The following is a 26,997-nucleotide window of genomic DNA, read 5'->3' on the forward strand; positions in this document are numbered from 1 at the left end:
TATCAAACACATTAAACACACTGAAATTCTCTGCAGAGACACCACACTCTCAGACAAGGCATTCCAATCATTCACAACTCTGCACGAAAAAAACCTTCCTCTCACTCCCCTACTCACACCATCTTTATACAGCTTCCAGGGATGACCTCTGGTTTTCCCCCTGATCTCCCACTATTTTCTATAGAACCTCACCAGTATTGATCCTATAACAACCCATTTCTGACTTGAATTTTTTTTTTACAAGTGAAAAAAAATTTTCTTTCTATTTATTTTGTCTTTAGGTCTAAAAAGCAAGAGTATCAAGTATTTTTCTGAATAATACATTTTAGGATAACAATTGGAATCATTCGCCACTAAATATGGGCCAAGAAATAAAGGCCACGTAATAAAGCCAAGTAAGTTAGTGATTCCAATTGGAATCACTAGGGCTGAAAGGGTTAATAACTTGTAGGTCTCTATCATATCTCCCCTCCTCCTCCTCCTGTCCACAAGCCTCTGCAAGTTGCATCTTCTGAATCTTTCCTCATACTTGACATGCCAGAAGTTAGAAACTACCTTAGTCAATCGCCTCTAGACCCTCTCTTCATCCTTCTCAAAACCAGGTGACCAAATCTCGGCACAATAGTCCATGTGTGGCCTAATCATAGCCTTATACAACGGAACAAGAACCTCCCTACTTCTACACATCAGTATCCTCCACATCATTCCCAGAAGCCTTTGTGTTGTCTTCACAATTTTGGTGATGTGTCCCCTAAATTTTAGATCCTTATCCACTATCGCCCCCAGATCTCTTATTTCCTCTACCTCCAACAATATATTCTCACCAAGCATAAATTCTGCATCTCATCTTTGTTTTCCAAATTTTAAAACCTTACATTTTGCAACATTGAACTCATATTTCCATTCCCATGCCAAATTTATTCAAGTCTTCTTGTAAGGTCACAACATCATCTCAACTCTTCATGGTTCATCCCAACTTTGCATCGTCTGCAAACAACTGAATATCTCCATCCAAATCTTCATTAATATATAAAAGTTAACCAGTAATGGCCCTAAAACAGATCCCTGAGGCACACCACTAGTAACTTTCCTTTTCCTGGATATCACTCCCCATACACAACTTGTTGATACCTATCAGATAGCCAGTCTCCAATGGTTATTTGGATCCTACAAAGTTTTGAAGATTAAGCAAAATGATCCCTTAACATGACTGCGACTGTGCAGGGAGAATGAATTTCATTTTTTTTTTCAGAATGGCTATCTTATTATTTTTATTATTATTATTATTACCCAAGACATCATGGAATCAAAGACTCATATGGGAGGTCCTTTTATCACACACACAGCTCATCAATCATATTCAATGCTTTGAACACGTTCAAACCCCCTGCAGACACTACACTCTCAAGCAAAGCATTCCAATCATTTACAACTCTGCACGAAAAAACCTTCCTCTCATTCCCCTACTCACACCATCTTTATACAGTTTCCAGGGATGACCTCTGGTTCTCCCCTGATCTCCCACTATTTTCTGTAGAACTTCTCCAGCATTGATCCTATAACAACCCCTTAATAACTTGTAGGTCGCTATCACATCTCCCATCCTCCTCCTCTCCACCATACTCTGCAAGTTGCATCTTCTCAATATTTCCTCATACTCGACATTCCAGAGGTTAGAAACTACCATCATCAGTCACCTCTGGACTCTCTCCAACTTCTCCTGATCCTTCTATAAACCAGTTGACCAAATTGGGCACAATAGTCCATGTGTGTCCTAATCAAAGCCTTATACAATGGAACAAGAATTTCTCTACTTCTACAAGTCAGTGTTCTCCTCATCATTCCCAGAACGTTTGTGTTGTCTTCACAATTTTGGCTATGTATAACCCTAAATTTCAGATCCTTATCCACTATCACCCACAGATCTCTTATTTCCCCCACCTCCGACAATATATCTTCACAAAACATAAATTCTGCATCTCATTTTTGTTTTCCAAATTTTAAGACCTAACATTTTGGAACACTGAACTCGCATCCCCATTTCTGTGCCAAATCACTCAATTTATTCAAGTCTTCCTGCATGATCACAACATCCTCACTACTCTTAATGGTTCGTCCCAACTTTCCATCATATGCAAACAACTTAATATCTCCATCCAAATCTTCACCAATATCATTAATATATAGAAGTTAAACAGTAATGGCCCTAAAACAGACTCCTGAGGCACACCACGAGTAACTTTCCTTTTCCTGGATATCACTCCCCATACACAACTTGTTGATACCTATCAGATAACCAGTCTCCAATGGTTATTTACTTCTTCTTCTTCTAAGGTGAACTAGATCCGATGAAGTGCATTTAATTTGGAAAGAAACTATTGCAGCTCAGAAGAAGAGCCATTCCGATTTGCAAATACATCATCCACGTATCTGTATGAATGTCTAATTAGATCTAAATGAAAATGCTAACTCTCATCATCATTCTAGTCAAAAGGCCGGAACTATTAAGACTTTACATTGTGCTTGATCTTTACATTCTTCAGACAAACTTTTACAGAAAGGATTATAACATATTAAATCCAGTTTTTTATCGAATGGTTTTAAGGATTCTTTTAGCAGCTATGGTATCTCTGCCTCTTCCAAAACAGAAAAAAATAACTACGTTCCTATCCCTTAAGTGGAAGGCATTTCTGAATGAATGCATAGCAAAAGTTTTAAAACCGCTGAATATTTTTGTTGACTTTCACCTCATCAGAAAAATCTCCACCTTTCTCTCTTTTACTAAGGGTTTTTCAGGAGTCTAGCAGATTCCTTGCTCTTGCAGATTATCTTATTTTGGACAAACTGGAAGATCTGTTTTTATTCATCTAGAAGAACACAGGACTTACATTAAATATCACGAACCTGAGCACTCTGGAATTGCCGAGCAAGCTGAACATAGAATTTATTGGTACTAGAAAAGACTCCTTCATAAAAGTTGTTTCCTCACAGAATATTTTTATAAAGCAATGTGTGAAACTTTACTTCATTGTCCTAACTTAAACAGATCCAATGGTCTATGTCTATCTCCTTTGTGAGAGATAGAAAGATTAGTAGATTTAAAAAGTAGCACATTATGAGGTTCTGTACTGTTGTTCAGCAAAATTACCTCACACGATGCTACAGTTCATCCCACAGATGTTACATGTTGTGTTATGTTATTTTACGACACCACAGTGTGAAGAACAAACAGTCATGCTGTCCTCCTTGTTAAGATGTAGGACCTCCTTTCACTGTGATGACTGCAGCAATTCTAGAGGGGAAGGAGGGTATACATTCCACAAGTGTACGATAGTAATCAATGGGAGTTATGGACCATCCTTTTTGTAGGCACATAATGAGGTTCTGTACTGTTTTGGAGCAAAATGACCCCAACACGATGCTACAGTTCATCTGTGGGTTATGGGTTATTGCTGTTCAATAGGGATGACATCACAGCTCTGTGGTGGCCAGTCAAGAATGGTGACATTCATGTCCACAAACCATGTATTAACATAGTAACAGCAACAGCCTTATGACACAGTACACTGTCTTGCTGAAAGAAACAATAGTCAATGCAGAAAGGCCACAAAGTAGGAAGCAGTACACTGCCCACAATGTTCAGATACCTCTCAAAGTTCAATGTTCGTGGCACCAAAAAACAGAATTCTGAGGCCAAAGCAGGAAAAACAGGACCATACCATCACAATGCCACCTTTAAGTTTCAAAGTTGGGGTTATGCAGTCTGGTAAGAAAATTTCACCAGGCATCTGTCATACCCACAGCTGTCAATCTGTATGGTAGATGGTGTAGCATGATACGTCGCTCCATAACTCAGTTTTCCAAGCTTCCATGTCCCACTGTACATGCTCTTTGCACCACCGATATGCAGTCCTTCCATGGTAGGACTGCATATTGCAGTCCTACCATGGAAACTAATATTGTGAAATTCAGTTCTGAATGTTTTTGTGCAGATTCATGTTCCAGTCGATGCTAGAAACTCCACATTCAGTATGTCAACCAATGAATGGCAGTTTTTTGTAGGACCATACGGCTACATTCAGCGAGTGTGGTGCATCATCCACTGCAGATAGCATTTGACTGCCTGCACTTCCATGTCAATATGGTATCACTGATTTTTTACCTCTGGTGGCTCAATTTGTCAACAGTCTGCGAACAGATAGGCCTACAATATAGCATCCTATTATTGGCTATTTCAAACTCTGTCAGTTCCCTTCTTGCATGCATTTCACCTGGATGCATTTGCACTGACTTGGGAGCATCGTATTCCTCCAATTTATACTGGCTACAAACACCTGGCTATTAAAAACATACCTCTGACTCGTTACATGGCACAACGTAACATGCCACTAGGGATGTCTTTTGACTGATTTCCTAGCAGCATATATATACTTTTTCTTTCTTTTTTTTAAGTTAGGAAATTATTAAGAAATTTTAGTTATCTTACATTAGCTATTACTGACATGCTTTATAGAATTATCTATTACTGCTTATTTGCCATTCTATAATCCTTCACATCAAATTTTACATCAAATAATTTTTTTTAAATGAGTTATCATTCATTTTTATATTCATTTTCATCTATAAATTTAGAACTAGAAGAGTTGATAGATGATGGCTGTGGGATCATATCTTTGGATTTCTAGAAGACTACAAAGCCACAGATATGAGAGTTCAAAGAAAAATCAGAGGAGTGAAGAATAAAATAAATTCTGAGTGAATCATAGAATCATATTAAAGATGCGATATTAAGAAGCCTCTTGAGAATATGTGAGGTGAATTAATCTATGTTGATAATCATGTAAACAGGATGGGGATGAAATGTTACCACAAAATGAATAAGCAGAAAGAGAAATGGTTCCAGTCAAGCATGGAGAGATCACATCGAGTAAGTGGTATCAGTGGAACTAGCTGTAGATCCAGGAATGAGCTGTTGTATTTATACAGAAATGCTAGAGGTGTAAGAAACAAGACAGATGAAATGGATGCACTAATCGAGTCTATTCACCCAAAGATTGTTGGAATAAGTGAGACATGGTTAGATGAGGACGACATCCTAACAGGAATAGAGATGGAACAATGTGATGTGTTTCGTGAGGATAGGAGTAAAAACGGAGGGGGAGTGATATTGATGATAGAGAAAAAGTTATGTACATACAAAGTAGAGATGCAAGAGGGAAATAGCTCCAGTGGTTTTGAGGCAGTATGGTGTGAGATAGAGGTGAATGGAATCAAATACTTGGTGGGATGTTGTTATAGACCAGGTAATGTGGATGGTGGTGATAATGAAATGTACAATCAAATTAGCCAAGTAAATAAGAAAACAGTGATCCTTATGGGTTTTTTTAACTATGGCAATATAGACTGGAATGATGAGATAGCAACTGGAAGTAAAGAAAATGAGTTTCTTGAGTTTTTGAGGGATAAGTACCTCAGACAATATGTAACAGAGGGCAAGCAAGGATTGAGGATCTTGGGTTTGGTCATCTTATCAGAGGATGTAATTATAAATGAGGTGTCAAATCATCCAGCAGAGTGACCATGAGGTGATTACCTGGGTGGTTGTCAGCAGTGTGAGGACCTCTGTGAGAAAAGAGTATATGTGAAACTAAAAGCAGGGTGATTATGAAGAGCTCAGAAGACAGCTTGTTGGTGTAACATGGAATGAGGAGTTAGCTCGAAAAGAGATCAGTGCAGCTTGGGGGATTTTCAAAAACTATCTAGTAGATGCAATGTCTAAATATATTCCAAGGGTGAGAAGGTTAAATAAAGTAGGTGTGAGATGGATGAATAAAGAGATTAAGCATGCTATACAGAGAAAAAGGGCATTGTGGAGGCAGCATAAGTGAAGTGGAAATAACCAATTCCATGAGGTCTACAAAGACCAGGCAAGGAGGGTGATTCACTTGGTTGAGGGTAGCTAAAGAGAGGAATGAACAGCAGCCGGCTAATGAAGCTTGGATAAAGAATCCTAAGGAGTTCTATCAATATGTAGCCAGCAAAAGAAAGAATGATTATGGAAGGATGACATTGATTGGAGAAAATGGTATAAAGACAGCTGTTGCAGAATGTGTAGTGGAGATACTTAATGAGCAGTTCACATTCACAAGATTGAAAGAGACTTCATGGAGAAATTGAAAGCAGTAGATGTTGGGGAGGAGAGACTGACTGTAAGTGAACAAGAGGTGTATGGGGAGTTGAGTAAACTAGATGTTAATAAGGCTGTGGGACTTGATAATATATCGTCACATATTCTGAAGGAATGTGCCAGGAAGTTGACACCTCTCTTAACATATTTTTTTAATATGAGTCTTGCACTCGGTCAAGTTCCTAAGGAGTGGAAGAAGGGCAAGAATGTGCCACTTCATAAAGGATGTGATCGAACCACAACACCTGACACACAGATAGGCCTATAGTTTAATGCTTGAGTTCAATGGAGTTGTTGTGAGAACTAAGTTCCAGAGTTGCATTGACAACAATGGTATCATCTTTGATGGACAGCATGGATTTGCTAAAGGGAGGTCATGTTTTAGTAATCTACTTACTTATTACAATAAGGTGTAATAAGTCTTCCATGGACAGAGGAGAAGGATACACAGTGATATACTTGGATTTCACAAAGGCTTTTGATAAAGTACTTCATGATAAATTGATAGTCAAACTGGAGCAGATGGGATTGGATATTAGATTGGTGCATTGGATTGGAGATTGGCTGTCTGATAGGTATCAACAAGTTATGTATGGGGGAGTGATGTCCAGGAAAAGGAACGTCACTAGTGGAGTGCCTCAGGGATCTGTTTTAGGACCATTACTGTTTAACTGGTATGTTAATGATATAGGCGAAGATTTGGATGGTGATATTCAGTTGTTTGCAGATGATGCAAAGTTTGGACAAACCATGAAGAGTAGTGAGGATGCTGTGTCCTTGCAGGAAGACTTGAATAAATTGAGTGATTGGGCATGGAAATGGGGATATGAGTTCAATGTTGCAAAATGCAAGGTTTTAAAATTTGGAAAACAAAGATGGATGCGGAATTTAAGCTTGGTGAGGATACATTGTTGGAGGTAGAAGAAATAAGAGATCTGGGAGTGATAGTGGATAAGGATCTGAAATTTAGGGGACACATAGCCAAAATTGTGAAGACAACACAAAGGCTTCTGGGAATGATGCGGAGGACACTGACATGTAGAAGTATGGAGATTCTTGTTCCGTTGTATAATGCTTTGATTATGCCACACATGGACTATTGTGCCTAGATTTGGTCACCTGGTTTTCAGAAGGATGAAGAGATGTTGAAAAGGGTCCAAAGTAGACTGACTAAGGTAGTTTCTGACCTCTGGAATGTCGAGTTTAAGGAAAGATTGAGGAGATGCAATTTGCAGAGTCTGGTGGACAGGGTTTTTTTTGGGGAGATATGATAGAGACCTACAAGTTGGTAAGGGGTTGTTATAGGATCAATGCTGGAGAAGTCTACTGAAAATAGGGGGAGAACCAGAGGTCATCCCTGGAAAATGTATAAAGAAAGTGTGAGTAATGGAGTGAGAGGCAGGTTTTTTCAAGCAGAGTTGTAAATGATTGGAATGCCTTGCCTGAGAGTGTGGTGTCTGCAGGGAGTTTGAATGTGTTGAAAGCATGGTATGATGAGCTGTGTGTGTGTGATAAAAGGACCTCCCAGATGAGTCTTTGACTCCATGAGGTAATAATAAAGGGTAGTAATGGGTAATAAAAGTTTCTATCATGTCCCCTCTCCTCAACTGAACTGTTTTGCTAGTTCATAGGTAAGACAAATGATGCCATCCAACTATATGCAGCACATATAGTGTTGGTGTATGAGGATAGAAATTTACTTAGTTTGAACACAATTTCAGTAAGCCAACTTGTAATGTTTTCTAGCAGGATTAAAGTTTAGCTTTTAATTGATACCATATGGTTTTTTACTATAGGAAAGTTGCTGTATAGGATAACAAAATTTTCAGTTTGTTATTGTAGTCCTCATGTTCATGAATGGTGTTTATGAATCACCATACAGACAGTGAAACATGTTGAGGAAATACATCTAGTATAAATAAACAATGTATATGACTAAAAATGTGATTATTAATTATGCTATCTATATCTTGAGTTTTTATGTCGCCTTTGTTATCTCTGGTTTATTTTACAGTACTCTATGCTTCATTTCTAAGCTTATTATTTTTTTCAATAAACTCCAGAATAAGTGCATCCATAGCACAATTGGAAGAATGATGGTGTTTTGCACCCTTCAATTGGAAAAGGCCTAAGTTCAATTCTCATCATGACTAGAGGAATCTCTATACAGATTTTTTTCAATTGAAGGTGATTTAGCCAATCTCATACAGAGGTAGTAGTGTTTTTTATCCCAGAAACTCGGGTTTTTCATCCCACATACAGAAAAGTTGTATGTGGGATGAAAACCCTCATACAACTTTTCCTTGAGAACACACTTAATTTACAGATAAAAATAATAGTGGTGGTGGTGGCAGTAGATGCCATTGTTGTAGATGATCATGATGGTAGTGGCTGTTCGATGTAGTTGATGGATTAAGTGGTGGAGACAATGTTGTAGAGTAGATGCCCTCCCTTGATAAGTCTTTGGACTCCTTGGAGGTGTAAAGGAATAATAATAATAAATAATATTGTCATCTCTGATATTTATTTTCTATGTTCTTACCAAAGTCTTCCTATGACCCTTGTTTAGCTAGTTTTACACTAGCTTTAAAACTGTAAGAAAGCAAACCACTGTTTGCTTTCTTATAGTTTTCTCTGTATTCTCTAAGAACACAAGCTGACAACTTAACTTGCCAGGAACTTCAGTATGCTTTCTTCTTTTCTTTGACTGCCTCTTTAACTTATTAGGTCCACTGCAGAGTTCTGATTTTTCTATCAATGCAGACAACCTCACCAGATGGCACTATATGACTTTATCAATGTCAATTTTTGAAGAATGATACCCTGCTCAGTGAAATGATGTTAAGGATATGCAAATAGAGAGACTGAATAGAGAAGTAGATATGTAGATGACATACTAATGGAATTTCAGGCTTGAAGTTGCATTTTGGAGTAAACAATCTCGAACAAAGTACGAATGGCAATGTACACTAACCCTCATTCTTACAGCATAAGAATGAGGGTTAGTGTACAGAAAGAATAAGAGAACGTAAGTATAGATAATAATGAAGCAAGTGAATCTGATGGCAAGAAAGAGAGTGAAACAGTTTGTGAGAATGAAAGTGAGAAATAAGGTGCAATCAACATTTAACACAACAATGGAAACAATCTGACAATGTGAATGAGAATGTGAACAATGGTAAGACAGCATGCAAGATTGATGGTGATAATGAGAATGCAACCAAAGGCAATAACAAGCTCAAATGACAGTGAGAAAGCAATGAAAAATTTAATCATGAAATTGAGAATGATGAGCAAACAAATGAATGCAAAGGTAAAGAATAAAGGAAGGAATAAAAATCTGAATGAAAGACATAGAGAATGATTTCAAAGTGGCATTATATGGGGATTCAATTATTAGAGGTATGGTAAATAAGAAGCTGCACAAACTTTGTTTTTCTGGAGGGCAAAAGGAGTAGAGACAGAGATGTTAGAAGGAGTAAGTAAGCAAGAGAGTACCCAGGTATGACAGAGTTTAAATGACACATTCAACAACAATTGTGAATAAAATATTACGAGAGATGTGTGAAGAGAAACTAATACAGTTCTGGAACATTTGGGATGAGTTTGAGAGATGAATAGATCTGTATTAAAGATTAACCACCCTTCGAAATCCAAGTTACACACTTAACCATTCCTTTCATCATAAGGACAGAAGCTCTGACTTTGTGAGATTTGACAATGCATGTTAGAGAATGACTAATTTAGAATCCTCTCCTTTTGACCTGCTTTGGCTCAAGGTTTTCTTGTCCCATTTTGTAACATTCAGCTGCTGCATTTAACTCCAAATTCCAAAAACTATCTGACCTCTTCAACTTCCTCTCCATGAAGCTCAACCATCTAAAATCCAGCCATCCAAAATAGCAGAGTCCTAGGTGACCATATTGTTCACAATTCAAACTAGCTCTTCTTTTCACTATCGACCAAACTAGATGAGATGCAAAAGTTATTGTTATAAACAATGACATAATGCAGATCGCACATCTTCATATCTGAATTCCCTTCACTTGTCTTACCCAGTTCTTCCAGATACACTGTAGAGCAATCTCTTCTTAAGTAACTCAAATAAGAATCTTGTGAAAGTCTCTTCTCTCACAGAACAGCATTCCTCCACCTACTCCTAGTCTTGCCCTTTGGTACTACATTGGTATTAAGCAGGATAATCTCTGGAACTTCTAATGTTCAATGCCATAGTATGTGTCACAAATGCCTGCTCCAAGTGAGTCATGTTCATAACTCATTTGTCTGTTCCAAGTGAGCCATGTACATTTTCTCTCAGTAGCATGAAGACCTTCATTCCCATTAATTTTCATCTACTCTCCAAGTCCTGGTTCAACAGAAAGTATGACCAAAGAAATCAATAAAAAAAATAAAAATAAAAATGAAAAATTCAGGTGGCCTGCATCAAGAACACCAGCTTCATATTCAGCCTACTGAAGCATGAAATAAATGCAAAACAACCATCTAAAAATCCAAACCTGATTTAATAAAGGACAACAGCAAAAAACTTGTTTTCTCCAAACAGAAGTTGCGCCATCTGATCCTTTGCTAAGACCATTGGACACAACTTTTAATCACCTGCACTTCCCTCTCTCATCCAGATAGCATCACAGTTATAGTAACTAAAGATAAAACTGACTCACTGGCATCAATTTTCCTCCAACGTCTGCATATATGACCAAGGCAAACTGTCTCCTACCTACATAAGAATTTCAGTACTGAATGCCTCATGTGGATTTTCACCAAAAAAGACATCAGAAGAATACTAAACAACTTGCATTCTAAAAACTCTTCTGGTCTTGATGGCATCTCTTGAACTGCACTCAAACATCGTTCTCTAGAGCAATTACTTGTCCTGTAAGCCAACACTTATCCCAATGAGTGGAAGCAAGCACATAATCAAGCCTATTTCTAAAAAAAGGAAGAATGCACTATATAAGAGAGTGAGTGCAGAGTCTATTAATTCCATTGATGTCTGAATGATGATGATGATATGTAATTAACTTTCCTTCTTTGGAAATTTTTCCTCTGAACAACTTTATCTCCTTGGGAGGAAAAGCTTTTCCATTAACCAATAAAATAATTTAAAAATTTTGAAATGAGATACAGATAAATTGCATAAAAATAAAGTATATGTATAAATGCAGACAGAATGATTTATTATAATATTATTTTTTTTTAAAGAGGAACTTACTTTTGGAGAGATCCATGTTCTGGAATTACAAAATATGGTGATTTAAGATAAACACACAGGTAAATAGTCTAAAAATCAAAGGAAAATGAAAATTATTATTTTCCATCTATAAACAAGGTACACATACAAATGAGGAATTGCTTCAGAGTATGTAAATAAGAAATTATTACATATAATAACATACAAGTGGTGCTCTTTCATAAAGTTTGACAAAAATTATTATTATGGCTTAATTAAGCTTGCTAGTATCCAAGACAACTTCTACTCAACTGACATTAGCTTAATCAACAGTTAGCTAATTAATGGAAGCAAATGCAATATTCTACCTGGTGTTATTATTAATTAAACATTCTTGCATTTAATCATGTGTTATTTGCTGGAAGTTTCAAAATTTTGAATGCTTTAATAATATGGAGAAATTGGGAGTTCAATCAGGAATGTAGTCCTCAGTAAGAAACATAATGAAATAACAAACCAACAACTGCTAAAGATGACCAAGTCATCTTTAGCAGTTCAATGCTAAAGCCTATGTGCTCTTTGCCAGTTATGCTTCTACAAGCATAACTGGCAAAGAGCACATTATAGAGACTGCAAGCTGTCTATATAATGTACCAGGCCTCAAGCAATTATATGCAAATCCTACTCACCACAAAAAAAATTTACATGCTGCAGAGTGCCCCCCCCCATTCCTTTAAATCATTGTCCCTACGTCACAATAAGTCAATAAGAATTCCATAAAGATTAGTGGTGCTGCATCTACGTCTTCTTAAAGTTAAATAGATTTTGTTCAGAAAGTTTTTCATTAAATAAAAAAATATTCTCTTTCATATACAGGTCCTCACCAGCTGGTGAAATTTACTCACTATGGGAGAGTGGGCAAACATATTTGTCAATTCCTGGCTATAACTATATACAGTTCTATAAATCTATCACTCACTATAATAGATACTGTGATCTATAATACTGAATTATAATTAAAAATAAATATTTTTATAAGCACATGAACTTTTGAATAGCAAATAAAATACAATTAGACATGAATTAAAATGAAATGAAAAACTAGATTTTCTTCACGTGGTTATGAACAGGTCATAACCACGTGAAGTCAATATAGATATTTCACATGCCAAAATTGGCATGTGAAATATCATCATAACTAGGCTCTTTGTATGTAGGGTGTTGACTTTAGATCAATTACCTTAGTATCCCATAATGCAAAGCGCACCATTTCCATTTATACGTGCATATTGCTGTGCATTTTGGAAAGGATTTCCAGACTGGTTTCAACCTTTGCTGAGGTCTCATTCAGTGGGAGATACTGAGGAAAAATTATTATTATCATTATTATTATTCAGTCCTCAATGGAGTCAAAAGATTCATTGTGGGTGGTCCTTCCTAGAAAACACAGATTCTATCATACCACTATTTGAACTCATTGACCGTTCTTGCTCTCACCACCCTATTAGGCAATGCACGGTTCATCCACTCTCCATGCAAAGAAACCACTCCTCACCCTCTTGCTCACAGCTTAGTTTTGCAACTTCCAGGGATGGCCTCTTGTCATCACTCCTTCCCTCTGTTCCACCAAGCAAAAGAACTCCCCAGTATCAACACTGCACCTAGCTCTCAACAGTTTAAAAGTCTCAATCATATAACCTCTCCTTCTATCTACCATACTCTGCAGTCCACATTCCCTCAGCCGATCCTGATAACTAACATTGTACAGTATTGAAAACATCTTTGTTATCTGCCTCTGTACCCTTTCTACAGTTAATTTATCCCTTTCAAATCCTGGGTACCAAATTTTAGAACAATAGTCTAAGTGTGGTCTGATCAGGGTCTTATACAATGGAATGATAACTCTTTTATCTCTGAAGGTCAGTGTCCTCATTATTACAGCAATCCTCTGGGTTACCTTCACCACCTTTACATTATTTTCCCTGAATTTCAGTTGTCTATCAATCATCATCCCCCAGATCTCTTGTTTCCCCATGAATGCATCCCAAACTTCAATACTACATTTTGCTGAATTAAACCATCACCCGCATTCATTCATTCGCCAATCTGGGGGTGATGATTGATCACTCCCAGATTGGCCTCAAACCATCTTGCAGGGCTGCCACATCTGCACTATTACTAATAACCCATCTCACCTTCACATTATCTGCAAACAACTGAATATCGCCCTGCAATCCACTGACAATGTCATTGATATAAAGGTTAAACAATATAGGTCCCAGTACTGAACCCTGTGGGACCACACTTGTAACCTTCTGCCTCTTTGATATTGCCACACCATATGCAACTCTCTGAAACCTATCAGATAGTGAATCCTAAATCCAGTTGACTATCCTGACATTTAAACTCAGATGCTGCAAATTAAATATCGGCTTATCATGTGACACCCTGTCAATTGCCTTTGCAAAATCCAAAAAAATAGCAGTATATTCCTTTCCCTCATCAACTTCTCTTGTTACTTTATTAGAAAAGGTAATCATATTACTAAAGCAAGAGCGCCCCTTAACAAAACCATGTTGACTCTCACAGATAACATTGCCCTCAGCTTCCAAATGCTGTATACAGTCCTTTAATTTATCCAGGATCTCAACAACTACTGACACACAAACTAGCCTATAATTAGACTTTTCCAGTCTGCTACCTCCCTTGAGTAGCAGCAGTATCTTACCTTACGTCCATTCCTTGGGTACCTATCCCACAGCCAGACTTATTGAAGAGCCAGCTCAATGGAGCTGTCAGTTCTCTAGCACTTTCTCTCAAAACTTGTGGTGAAATACCATCCAGTCCCACAGCTTTACTGACATCCAGAGTACTCAGCATTTGGAACACACTCTCCTCCTGCACCTCTAAATCTACGCTATACGTCTAGTATTAAAACCTTCTCCAGGATGAAATACTCCAATAAAGTGTTCATTGAACAACTCCTCTATGTTCTCTGCATCAGTCACTCTATTCCCATTTTTATCCCACAGTGTCATTCTTCCACAATCATTTCTCCTCTTACTGGCCACATAGCTAAAAAATTTCTTAGGATTTTCTTTGGATCTTAGTGCCAATCTCTTCTCATATTCCAGTTTCGCCTTCGTCACCATACCAGTCACTCTGGTGACCTGAAGTTTATATTCTTCATGCATCTGCTCTCCACCCTTCTCCTTATATCTCTTCCATAACCTCTTTATCATCTGCAGTTCAGGTTTGATATTGTTTGTTATCCACTTTACATCAAATTGTGTCGTCATCTTCACTAGTGGAATACAGCTTACTATTGCTGCCAACAAATATTCGTTCACAATTTCCTAATGATATCCTGCCTTCAAATTCTGCAGTCCATGGAACTGCCCCAAGTTGACATCTAAAACTATTATATAGTCACCTGCATTATAATTCCTCATATGTTCCCTTTTCTTTGATAATCCTGCATATCTATTCATCTTCCAGTCAAAACTACATGGTCACTCTTTTCAACAGGGGTGAAAGATGTCATCTCATTTATTATCAGCTCTTCTGATGCTATAACCAAATCCAAAACTCTTGAACCTCTTGTTCCCTCTATTACATGTTACCTAAGACATCTGTCCCTCAAGAATTCCAAAAATTCCGTTCCCCTATTGCTACATGCATTTTCCTTTTCCCCAATTTACACCATTGTAGGTTAAAATCAACCATAACAATCATTCTTCTTGCACTTGGCAATCTCAACTATCTAAATATCTCCGCTCCCCCACTCTCTTTTTTTTTGTAACAACACCCCACTAAATATCCTGTCTTGTCCATCTCTACCTCACACCATATTCTTTCCAAATCATTAGTGTCACTGCCTTCCAAAGCCTCCACTCTTAGTGGACATAAGTTGTCACTTATCATAAGCAGTACTCCACCACCACACTTTTCCTTCCTATCCTGCCAAAAAATGATGTACCCTGCTACTTCTATTCCTGTTATTATATCCTCTTCTGTCAACCACGTCTCAGAGATCCCAATAATCTTTGGCCAGAGTGATGCTATCAACACCACCAATTCATCTCCTTTATTCTCGATACCTTGGCATTAGTATAAAGCATAAAAGTGTCACTGCTACTATACCTATCATTATCTCCTCTAGACTCCACTGGACTCGGTGTTACCTGATGTCGTTCCCCTTCCCCTAATCACCTATTCCCACAAGAGGCCACTCCATCTACCATCCACCTGGGAATTCTAGTTTTCCTCCACTGACACTCCAACTCGTTCAGAAAACAGCAATCTCTCCAGATGCCTACGTCTTTCCTAATTCAAATACAAGTGGTCTCTCACATACAGCTCCTTTCTGTCCACAAATGCCCTCCAAGCATCCACATATTCCAATCCTCTCTTCTGACAAATCAAGGCAAAAGTCATATATTTTCCATATATACATGTAGTACAGGTTATGATCCCCATAAAGCATGAATGAAAGGAAGTCAACTTGGTATTATGGAATACTAAAGCAATTCATGTAAAGTCAACAGCTTCTATACAGAGGGCCTTATCGTGAAGATACTTCAAGTGCAAACTTTGTTTCTTGTGCATACAGGATTATAACAGAAATATAACTGCTTATCAATTATAATTTATTTCAATACCAAATGGGAAAAAAAGGAATACTATAACTATCACTGACTCAGAGTATTTTAAAAATATGGTGATTCCCTATTCTACTACTTATCATCATGCTTGACAAGGATTTAGGCCTAGAGTGGCCTGTTCCAGCCTTAGTAGTCATCACCAAATCTCTTAAGAGGATGTTCTGGTTTTCTTATTCCTAATGGTTTCGGTAATCTTTGCTTTCATTCTTTCAATGTGTTCCATCCATTAATTCATGATTAAGAATTTAGGGAGACAAAACACATGTTAAAATAAATACTTTACTTAATACTTAAGAAAGTAACAATTTTAATAAATACTTTACTTAAGAAAGTAACAATTGACATTTCGACCCCTGTATATTGAGGTCATCATCAGAAAAATACATATGTATAAAAAAACAAGCTACATGCTCTTGTACTCTGCAAAGATAAAATGAATCTAAGCTGCTTATCAATCTGCTATCTAGCCTGACCTCCAATGAGAAATAAATAAAAATAAAATAAAGTTTAAAAAAAAATTACAGACAGAACTACAATAAACATTCCTAGTCCTCTCGTATTGAGATTTCCTTCTAGGCTTGTTCAGGTTGCTGTAATGGTTGCAGATGGGTCCTCCACATTCTTGGAATGATTAGTCCATTTTTGATCAGGTTTGGATTGTGTTTAATCATTCACATGCTTGTTTAAATTTCCTCTCAAATCAAGTTTTGGTGCAGTGTAGGAACTTGGTGCCTTTCCAGTCGATTCTGTGGTATGTACGGAGTGCATGGACCGACAGGCCTGTTTTTCCATAATGTAGGTATTTAAGGTGTCATTTGTGTTCTTTCCTGATGGGTATAGTGCGTTCTGTTTCCCCTATGTAAGGTAGGTTACATGTACACTGGATTTTGTAAACCCCTGGATGGGCTAGGTGTGGAAGAGGATCTTTGGAAGACCTGAGTAGGCTTCTTAATTTTGTCAGGGGTTTGAAGGTAGTCTTGATGTTGTTCTGTCTATTTTTTCTGAAATGCCTCTGACATATGGTATGGTTATGGCATTCTTAAAATATTTTTTGTTTTTTTGTTGGTGTTTTTTGTGGAGGATCTTGCGAATTGTTTTTTTTTTTTTGTTATAGTCATTTTTTTTATAAATGCATGATTAATGATCTCACATTCCTGGTTTAGTGCTTGCTCATTCGAGCAAATAATTAGTGGTGCTCTGTGTTTGAAGGTGCTTATGACTTCTAGTTTTTCTGTTGGATGGTGGTATGAATTTTTGTGTATGTATTGGCCTGTGTATGTAGGTTTCCAGTAGACAGAGAAGGAGAGACAGCCTGAGGGAAGATGTGTGATGAGTGTGTCTAGAAAAGAAAGAGAGTTGTTTTCGATTTCAATGGTGAATTGGATACATTTGTGTTGTTTGTTCAGGTGGCTGAGGAATGTATTTAGTGTTTCGTGGCCATGGAGCCAAATGGAGAAAATATGATTGTAATATATGAGCCAGACTTTGGGCTTTAGGCTGGCCGAATCTAGAGCTTGTTGCTCAAAGTCTTCCATGTGAAAGTTAGCTATTGAGAGGGAAAGTGGTGAGCCCATGGCCCTACCTTCTTTTTGTATGTAAAAATTGTTTTGCCACACAAAATACTTGGAGCGGGGTACATGGGCAAAGAGGGCCATGATGACAGGTGGAGATATGTGTTCTGTTGGAGAATAATAGTATCATTCATCAAGACATTGGTGAAAAGACTAGTTATGTCAAAGCTGACTAATAAAACTTGGTCGTTGAGTGTGATGCTTTTGATTTTGTTTATAAAATATTGTGTTTAAATTCATCTATCAACTCCTTGAAAGATGAATTTAAAGTTATCAGCAATATTTTTCTAAAAAATTGTTACAGCCAAAACACTATTAATAAAATTCTCTACAAGACCTTAATAAGAAACAAAGATAAACCAGACTACAATAAAACTATAACCATTAAAGGGACATCAGATAAAATAAATAGAATGCTACAGAAATACAACCTCAAAGCCACCTTTAAACCTCCTGCAAAATTAAAAAGCTTACTCAACTCATCCAAAGACCCACTCCCTCCGCTGGCCCACCCTGGAGTATACCGTATTTACTGCACCTTGTAATCTTTCATTTATAGGGGAAACAGGATGCACAATTCCTATCAGACAAAAGGAACATAAACGACACATTAAATATAATAACTATGGTGAAGCTGGCCTTTCTGATCATGCCCTGGACACTTTACATAGAATTGACTGGAAAAGCACATCACACCAAAACATGGTATGAACGTAAATTTAAGGAAGCATGTGAGATTCTTATCAACCACCCAAATCTGAACAATAATGATGGTCTAAAAATCCCAAGCATATGGAATGCACATATTCTACCCACTGAACCTTTCTCCCTAAGAGTTAACTATAAATAGGACTGTAGATAATCCAGAATTTTTAATCTAATATAACAATAGTCATGTTAAAATAGGACATCATTGTTACTGTAAGAAAACTATCTATATGAAAGAAAGTTTATGTTATCTTAAATAGAATTTAGCTTTGATGTAGTTTCTAAATAATTAATTTTTAATTTTATCTGTATTTTTTATATATATATATATTTTTTTTTTCACTAGAGGTCATGCCAGTAGAATAACAACTGATCAAATCATTGTTTCTTTAACATACTGTGTGAAATGTAACTCAACTTGTGCTTGTATATTTGTAAATACTCCAGATGATGACCTTAATATGAAGGTTGAAATGTCGGGAAATGAAAATAGTTATAACACTTGTAAAGTCCATAATTTCTAAAATTAATGCTGATCACCATGTAACTCTAAAAGAAAGGATACCAACTCCATGAGTGTGGCCGCTAATTTCTTTGCTAAGAGGTAATGTGGGCTGTCAATTCCTTCAACTATCGGACGTAGTGGTGTGTTTGTTTAGTGTATTTTTGGCAGGCCATAAATTCTGGGAGTGCAAGCATAATGAGGTATTAGTTTTTTGGTTATTTCTTCTGGCCAAGTGATCACGTATTTAATTAATTCTGTTGTTTTCTTTTTGATGTGTTTAATGGGGTTGTAATTCACCATTTGGTAAGTGTTTTGTCCGATACCAAATGATTCATTTTATCTAGGTAGCCTGTCCGATCTAGGCCAACAGTAGCATTATCTTTATCTGCTTTTGTGATTACGATGTCTTTGTTATTTTTAAGCATTTGAGGGCCAGTTTGTCTATTTTGTTAAGGTTGCAGCTTAGTTTTTTATTTGAGTTTATTATGTATGATGTTTCCATACATATTTTGTTGCTAGATTGGAGGGTAGGGATCTTAAACCTCTTTCGATATGATATATGAAATCTAATTTGTTAACTGACCTTGGTGCAATGGCATAGTTCAGACCTTTTTTTCCAGTAGAGAGATTTCTCCTTGGATGAGGTTGTAGCTTGATTTGTTAATAACTTGGCTGTGGTCTGTTGGTGGCTCTGCCTTCGCTTATGGGTGATTGGTTGTTCCTAGTAATGTTGACTTGGCTGTTCCTCTGGATATGGCAACCCGATTATCCGTTGCTTTCTTGTTATTTTAATGCTTGGAACTTTGATACTAGTTTATCTCTGTTTTTAAGTAAAATGTGCTTCACTGAGTTGTCTGTAGTCTTATCCAGAATATCCCAAATATTGGGATTAATGTAGCTAGATAGCTCTAATTTTTGTTGTAACACATTGGCTTGAGTAACCGCTAAGTTTTTATGGGCTTTGTGGATCTGTTCTCTTAACAAAGCTATTTCTCAATGGGCATAAATACGGAGCATATAAGTTTAGGAATGTTTATGGTAGTTCTGTTTGTAATTTTTTTAAACTTTATTTTATTTTTATTTTATTAACTTGTTTTTTCTCACTAGATTCATCAGGCTATGTAGCAGATTGATAAGCAGTTTAGATTCATTTTATCTTTGTAGAGTACAAGAGCATGTAGCTTTCTGATGATGACCTCAATAATAGGGTCTAAACATCAATTGTTACTTTCTTGGTATTAAGTAAAGTATTTATTTTAACACGCGTGTTTTGTCTCCCTAAATTCTTAACCATGAATGTTGACCACCATGTAACCTTAAAAGAAAGAATCCATCCATTTATGTTTATATTTTAAAATTTTTTCTCTTACTGATTCCTGGTTTAATTCTTTCATAAATTCTTCATTTCTTTTGTAATCAAATAGAGTATACTTTGTAGTTTTTCTCATTAACTTCATTTCAGCTGTTATTAACCTTTGTCTTTTTGTTTTATTGTCCACATTTTATTCAATACAATAGGACTGGTAGAGCTAAAGTATTGTATACTTTTAATCTGGTATGTTTTTGAACCAGGTTAGGTTTAAATATAGAGTTAATTAGGCCTGCTATTTTTAAATATTTTGCAATTATTAGGTTTATATCTTTTTCATTTTCATATGTAATCACCTGTTCTAAAATCTTGTTATCTATTATTATCCCTCTTACGTTCCAGTTTTTTATATGTATTATCTTCTGTTGTTTCTATTTTCGTTTTACCTTTTCAATAAATTCATTTCGATTGCCTTTTTCTCTTGGTACTTTAAGGCTTCTGAACTAACCTTCCAAATTTAAACCCATAGGAGGAATAGGGTATATTGAAGGGGAAAAGGTATATTATAGAAGAGACATAGATATAGGCCAGAAATGGAAAGACACCCATAGCCCTCGAGTACTCTAATAGCATAAGGGTCATAAAATAAGAAGAGTTGGCTGGTAAGGCCATATAGGAAATATTAAATTAAGTGGATCCTCCTCAAAGTAGACGAAGAGGATAGATCCAGCTTGGGGACCATGGGAGTGCCACTTCCCTTTACAATCAAGATGATTGTCTCTTGTGTCCCTGTTGGTCCACAAGTCCTTATTCGATATATTCGGACCACACCACCTTATCTGGTGGGCTTCCCCTATCTGCCACCCAGGGGACATGCTGTCTAGAGATTACAGGGTCCTCCGAAAGTCTACTACTTATATATGCGCTTAATTATATACTCTTCCGAGAAGGCACAGAGTCAGGAAGTTAATGCAGTAAATGATCAGAGTCTACATGTGAAACAGGATAGCACAAATCAACAGATTGTACAACAGGAGGAAGATGGATATGAAGTTGAAGATATGATTGCATTCCAGCACAAGGTGATGGAATGCATAAAGGTGAGGATGAGAGAGGTAAGAATGGAAATCACAGTCAGGATCAGGGAAACAGGAGTGCTCAAATTGAAGAGAGAGGTGTAGCATAGCAGCTAGAATAGAATAGAGAATGTTGGTGCTGGTAGGATGGCCTCAAACACACATCGATTGTTATGTTTATACACAAATGTAAGGAGTATTCAAACATGAGAGCTGAGTTTGTGGCATTGATTGAGATAGTATGACCAAAAGTAATTGAAATAAGAGAAATTTGGTTGTCTACGGAGGATGTGATGTCAGGAATAGAATTAGAAGGACATAATTTTCCGAATGGATAGAGATGTGAAAAGAGGAGGAGTGATGTTCATGAATACAGAGGAATTGTGTCTGCAGAGTGTGGATGTTGATGGTTCATGCACAGATTGTGGTACAAATTTGAAATAAACAGGTTAGTATATCTAATAGGATGTTCTTATAGGCCATGGAATGCAGTATATCTGATATACGGATCAACATCCATATATCAGAGCACCAGACCTACATTCGTTTCCATCACTATGGCCACTCAGCATTAGAAGACCATGCCCTAGTTACCCAGTACAGCATTCATTGGAAAAAAAGCAACTCCAAAGCAAATTTAAATTTGAGAGGATTTTCCTTGAATCTGCTCGAGCTCTTACTGCAACATAAACTATCAAACTGCCTCATATGGGAAACCCTCATCAACAGACATTCAGCCCAACAGCCAAGAATGCCCAACCAAAGCCAATAGGTAGCATAAATTATAGGATTTCAGGTCATCATGTATTTCCCCTATTCCATTTTTGCTACTGAAGTGTGCATGTGTGTGATACCAGTGTATTAATCCCTGAAAATGCCAATTTACTCAAGGACTGAAGGAAATCGGACTAGTTCTGTTGATGAATCACCACGGGTAATGAGGCAGGGTGGTCAAAGCCTTCGTGGAAAATTCAACAGGTGGAAGGGATAGTTTCACACCAAAAACTGCGACCAAAATTGAATGCTGGAAAATCAGGACAATATATATATGAATTTGTAAAAACCCACCAAATGACAGGGGATGGATAGATACAAAATATAAATACTAGGATTGAGTTGGTGCAATCAAGTCAAAAAAAAAACAAATGTGTCGTATATTCTGGAATGTGAAAAAATGTAGGAATATTAAAACCAAAGAAAGATGGAGGTAATCGAGGAGATTATGAAACCAGTTGGGAAGGTTGTGGCAATTACTGGAATGGAAGCTACGGAATTCAAAACCTTGTTTGTCGCATATCCATTACTTAAGTTTACTAATGTTAAATAAAATAAATAAATTTCAGTTACAGATATAGGTTAAGAGCACAAGGAATTGGAGGTAAAATTAATAGTCAATATTAGTTTTTTAAAAAAATAAATGTAAGCATTAATTTACTATAGCAATAATTTCCCATGGGAACAAAGAATGAATAATTTTAGGCAATGTGGCATCACAATCATGTGAATGCTAATCACTTAGTCATATGTAAGTATTGGAGAAATATACAAACTTGGGTAAATGATACCTTTTGAACAATACCGCAATTTACGGATATGACTCGTCATCTTCATGAAAGACCCCTTGTAAGAAAACCGCGATTTGTAGTAACTGCTCGCTGGGGGGGGGGGATATCGCTCATGACGATAACATAACATGATCCTACAGGCTAAAATCTAAAGGAAGAAGTACTCAACTATTTCAGTTTATATAGTATTTACAGAAATTTCGTTCTTTCTGATTTTTGTTTGTGTTGTGATGTGGATATAAAATTCAATTATTTTGGAATATTCACATTTAGAAGAGCCATTCTGGAAAGATAGTAATTTAAATTATCATTAGAATTTCTAGAATACATACAAAAGGTTTTGTAATCCACTTAACTGTCCGTTTATTTTAATTTATTTTTAAATGCCATAGAGACAACAGCATATAATTAAATTATTCAGAAAAGCTCGAAACACAACCGCCACTAGACTCTACTCTACTCTAAGAGTAGAGTAGAGTCTTATTAAAAACAACTGAATTATCCCAAAACGTTCGTTTATCTCTATGCTCTCTCCATCCATTAATTCCTCGGATATATAGTGTTCCTAAAATTCATAAAGAGAACACCCCATTATCCCCAATTGTAGAAGGTATCAATTCTCCAATGTACAATCTTTCAAAATATCTTGCCAAATACCTAAAAAGTTTTTCAGGCAAGTCACCATCCTTTATGAAGAAAACTACAGAATTTGTTACATACATCAAGGATATTACAGTTAATGAAGATGACATCATGGCTAGCTTAGACATAACTGATTTGTTCACTAATGTCCAACAGATGAAGTACTAACATTACTCAAGGACAAGTTATCCAAAAAAATAGCCTTGTTTGCATCAAATCCGGTTACTTCAAATTTCAAGATAATATATACAAACAAAATCATGGACTGGCTATGGGTAATCCTTTATCCCCTGTACTCACAAATATTTACTTAGAGGATTTTGAAACCAAGGCTATCTCTTCCTTTATTTTAACACCTACAGTTTGGAAATGTTATGTGGATGATGTCTTCATTGTTTGGAACCATGGAAATGAATCTCATGGTTTTCCTCGAACATCTCAATAGCCAACATCAAAGTATAAAGTTTACTGCCGAGCTTGAAATGGATAATTCCTTGCCTTTTCTTGATGTCAAACTGACTCGCTCTTCTGGTAAGCTCAAAATATCGATATATAGAAAGCCCAGCCCACACATACCAACAGATATCTGCATAGTCAGTCCCATCATTTCCCTCCTCATAAGCTTGGAATAATTTCCACCTTGGGACATAGAGCCCATTCTCTTCTTGATGACCCAAATGAACTGCTTACAGAAGTAAACCATCTGAAAACTTCCTTCGAATTTAATGGATATTCCAAGACAATCATTGAAAAATTCCTTCTTAATCCTCCTAGACATCACTCAGAAGAAACAAATAGATTCAAAGGCAATATATCTATTCCTTATCACTCAGAAGAAACAAATAGATTCAAAGGCAATATATTTATTCCTTATCACTCAGAAGAAACAAATAGATTCAAAGGCAATATATCTATTCCTTACATAAGTACGGTTTCACATAAATTAGCAAAAGTTCTAAGAAAATACAATATCTTTGTATTTCTCCACTTCCAAAGTTCCATTAATAAGCCACCCAAAACCTTGTCATCAACTCAAATACTCTGATGTATATGAAATATTGTGATTTTGATATTCCTTATTTTGGGCAGACAAATCTGTTGAATTGCATATTGAAGAACACATGAGGGACATTACTTACAAGAGACAGTGAGCCAGTGTATTATCAAGTCATATCCCTTTCTTGGCAAATACTAATGATGATAACCAAAGTCACAAAGTCTGCTGGGAAAAACCTACTAACATCTTCCATCGCAATGATGAACTAGAGAGAAAAATCGTGGAATCTAGAGAAATCATCTTCAATCCTGTTCATCTAAATAACTTCAGCTACAACCTCCCAGATCATCATTCAGCTGTAATCATGTACTGGCGTTCACGTGATGCTGCAAGCATGCACTCTCCCAACAATTCAACAAACGAGAGAACATCTTTAAATACACTACAACCTTTCATGCTAATTATGTATAGAGACTTCATGTTGTTCATAGTTTCTTAACCTTCAATGTTTAGTGTTTTTTCTTTATTTTATAATGTCACCTGAAGAAGGCTGTTACAGGCCAAAACAAGTAGTGCTTTTATATTAAAACCTTTTAATTAAATCTCGGTTCTAGTCATTCAATTCTTCATAAAAATATGTATGTTAACCGAGTTAATGATCATTCTTTCATATATATATATATATATCACTATAAATATATAAATCACTAAAAATTCAACTAATATTAAACTTTCAAATGACTGGTATAAAAATGACGTAAAATTAACTTTCCTTTTCTCCAGGAAAACTAATTTTGGAACCACAAACTTCTGAATGCATACAAATACTAGAAAGACGAATGGAAGCAGTGAGCCCATTAGTCTATTTATACAAATTCAGAACCAATGGAAAACCAATAACGACAACACGTGACATTGAAAAACTTAGTTCTCATCAATCACACGAAGTCAAACTGCAAACCTTTGCTACCCAACAGTAGTGTAATCGATTCTTGTATCACCTCGAAACAATTAGTCACAGCAGAAAGCATGAGTAATACACAACCTTGGGAAACATTTTACCTTTGAAGAAATCGCGATATGTCAATGAAAAGAAACGATTATTTAATTTACAATGTCTACCTAATGTTCCCAATCTGTGACTGGATATGAGTCACACAGTTATCAACAAACAAGTCTAATGAAAATTAACAGTGTGAGAAACAATTCACACACAATTTATTTATTTATTTATTTTACTCAGTTATTCTGGTCAAAATATGTAGTTAACTGAATTTTAAAAGTAAAATACAAAATAAGCAATAATTTGAAAAAAATAACAAATTCTGAATTGAGCGATGAGAAAAAAGTCTGCATTGAGCGATGATTGCTGGCAGATATATTAGTCACCAAAAGACAGGGGTTCTGAATATATGTTATCCCCAGTAACCTATAATGAAACGGTCAACTGAATTTTCAGATTTGTATTTGAATATATATGTTAAAAATCAACAATTTGGAATAGTCAGAAAAGCTAGATAGAAATGTATGTTAATTTTTTTCAACTTAAACATAACTGATAATCGTAATTTCAATAATCACTGCGTATGTTTTGGTAAGCATAATTCTAATACTGAACAGTTTTTTATGCATTGCTGATATCTGTAAATTCCTATTTCTGCATATTGCATTCTAAATAATATCTGTGAAATAAATATGTAAACTTAAAAGAGCACACAACATTGTTGATGTGTTATGTATGTTTAAGTAAGATCACTTTTGAAATCACTGTGAATTCACACACGATTTGTTTATTTATTGAACTTTAATATCGGAATTTTAGACAAATCAAAATAGTCGGATGAATTTTGAATAAAATATGAATTTGAATTAGAATATGAATATAGAAGAAAATAATGACGACCTCTGAAAAAAAGTGTGTTTGAGGGACACCAGTATATAATTAAATTATTCAGAAAAGCTCGAAACACTGCCTAAATCAATTTACTCTAAGAATTCCCAACCTTTAACAGGAAAAAAATACCTCAAAATGTATTGGAAAATTAGTACAGCCATCTATAGAATAAAAAAAAACTATGTGTTGGAGTGACACTAGCATATAATTATATTGTTCAGAAAAACCTAAATATGGTCGGCAACACGACTCTACTCTTCTCTAAGAATTCCCACCCTTTAGCAGAAAGGAAATACCACAAAATGTATTGGAAAATTAGTACAGCCATCTATAGACAATCACAAAACATGACGACAATGACGGATTTGTATCACCCTGGGAAAATTCCAAGATATCTTATCTCAAAAACATCGCCCACAATTCCGTAGCCAAACTAAAACACCACGTGATATCACAGAGAGACATATGTTCCCTAGAATTTTCCAAACACATACCATCACGATTTTTATCTCTAAATATTACCCACAATTTAAAAAATGAATCAAACGCACCACGTGATGAACCTGACAGACGAGGGCCCCAGCGAAATTCCAAACAACAACAAACATTCACGGCACGATTCCTTATCTTACCATGATATTGATCTGGTCAGAAGTTCCCCACCAATCATGACACGATTCCTTATCCA

General features: G+C 36.2%; 1 protein-coding gene across 3 annotated transcripts in view; it reads left to right on the plus strand.

Moving 5' to 3' along the window:
* The window catches only part of LOC150104498 (SEC14-like protein 4), a 233,991-nt gene that overhangs the window by 165,710 nt on the left and 41,284 nt on the right, over positions 1-26,997 (plus strand). For 2 of the 3 annotated variants that reach the window (XM_090395188.1, XM_090395190.1), the window contains one exon: positions 11,411-11,479. The exons of the other annotated variant lie outside the window; for it this stretch is intronic. The gene's annotated coding sequence lies outside the window, so the exon portion shown is untranslated. The remainder of the gene's footprint in view (positions 1-11,410; positions 11,480-26,997) is intronic. 3 annotated transcript variants of the gene reach the window in all.

Source organism: Typopeltis vanoorti, chromosome 7, assembly GCF_054136105.1.
Source record: "Typopeltis vanoorti isolate ZY-2024b chromosome 7, IOZ_Tvanoo_1.0, whole genome shotgun sequence".
Classification (NCBI taxonomy): domain Eukaryota; kingdom Metazoa; phylum Arthropoda; class Arachnida; order Uropygi; family Thelyphonidae; genus Typopeltis; species Typopeltis vanoorti.